Source organism: Geospiza fortis, unplaced genomic scaffold (genome assembly GCF_000277835.1).
Source record: "Geospiza fortis unplaced genomic scaffold, GeoFor_1.0 scaffold874, whole genome shotgun sequence".
In the NCBI taxonomy this organism is placed as follows: Eukaryota; Metazoa; Chordata; class Aves; order Passeriformes; family Thraupidae; genus Geospiza; species Geospiza fortis.
In genome coordinates, this window is record NW_005054456.1 from 1205186 (window position 1) to 1206963 (window position 1778).

The window sequence follows — 1778 nt, forward strand, 5'->3', positions numbered from 1 at the left end:
CTCTTTTCTCTCACGGAACAATCACAGAAGTTTAACTGAAGAACTCTTCTCGTGACAGCCCCAGGCTCTTTTCTCCCAGGCAACTCCTCAAGAGACTGGAGGAATAATTATGAAATATTGATTTCTTGGTATTCAGACAGAAGAGGAAGCTGTCTGAAGTACAGCTCTTAACACAAGTCTGCTGCATTTTTGCTTCATGGAGCAACAATGGTTTCTTCATTCATATCTGAAGTCTTTGTGGATACTTCTCCACTTCACTTAAATTTATTCTTATTTGGGTCAAATTGTCTGAGTAGCCAGAATGAGACCCTCCTCAAAGCTTAGGAGACTTTTATATTACTGAAGTCTGGTTTAACCTGTCTTTGTCATTCTGTTTTTAAAAGGGTATCCATGTAACAACAAAAGAACTGGATTCTCTTGGTAAAGATGGTTTCCAGGGTCTTTGTTCATCACTTGCCTCAAAGGATAGTCCTGTTGTTCTGCAACCAAACAGAAAAAAAAAAAACCAAAATCCCAAGACTTTCACCCTGCCATCAACCCTAAGCTCATAAGTAAAAGGATGCAAACACTGTATTGCATCTAAATGCTTTGCTATAGAAATTTTCATACCCAAGCTGGGGTGGATCAGTTGTCCAAACTTTAGTGTCATGGATACATTAACTGCAGAGAAAATGTAAGGCAAATTTAAATACTTGCACTTCCTGAATTCAACCTTAGCTTTATAAACAGGACCCTGACTGAACCTGACAGTGGCTTCAATTTACATAATCTAAATTTGAAAGAATAGACATTGATGTGTTACTTTAAATAGCATACTATTCAAGAAATTAGGACTTCACTAGCACTTTAAATACATTAAAAAGTGCTTTATTCTTTTATTTTACAGTTTTCTAATTCCTCCAGCATACATTTTCATTTTAGTATTTAGGTATTCTAGCAATATCTGGTATTTTCACTGGCTTCTGTATTTTAAGTATTTTACTCCTGTGCCTCAAAGGAGTAACAGTGTGAGTTTAATTTGTCTGTACAGTCCTTTTAAATAAATGTTTGTTTCATGTCATGCTTTCTTCCTGCAGAGTTCTTTCACATCTGTTACTTGCTTATGCTACTAAGAAGCCCAGGTGGTAAAACTCAGCTCTCTGATATTACAGAATACACTTAGCCGCAATTCTGTTATACCTTTATAGAAACTATATGGAGATAAATATGGGGTAAGAAGGATCCCTTCAAATAGGCTTTAGAAAATAGAAATGAAAAGGAGATAGCAGAGCAGGTTTTAACCTATGTCTCTGGGTCACATTTTTTTGTTTGGGTCCTACAAATACAGATACATATGGGCTTGAAAATACAAATAGAACTTCTGTACATATAAATTATATAAATGAAACAATAAAGGGCTTGAAAACGGGAGAAAATAGGATTTCAGTGCAGGCAGCAGGAGCAGCTCCGCACGTCCAGGTTTTGTGCCACTGCGGGGCTCAGCGCTCGGGTCGCTGCTGCCGCCTGGTGGCAGCCCGTGGTACTGCAGGCCAAGAGCGGCACTGCGCCCGCGAATGCGCCTGCGCGGCCACTCGGACGCCACGCGGGCGCCCCTTGCGCGTCAAAAGCGGCGCTGCAGCCCAGAAATGTGAACGTGACAGGGACCTGACAAGCGCCGGGGCTTTGCACACTTTCTACACTTTCTTACGCTTTTTATACTCGGTACACTCTGTACACTATTAACCCTTTCTACGCTCACTGCTGCCGCGGGAGGAAAGCCCCGGTACTGGAGCCGGAGC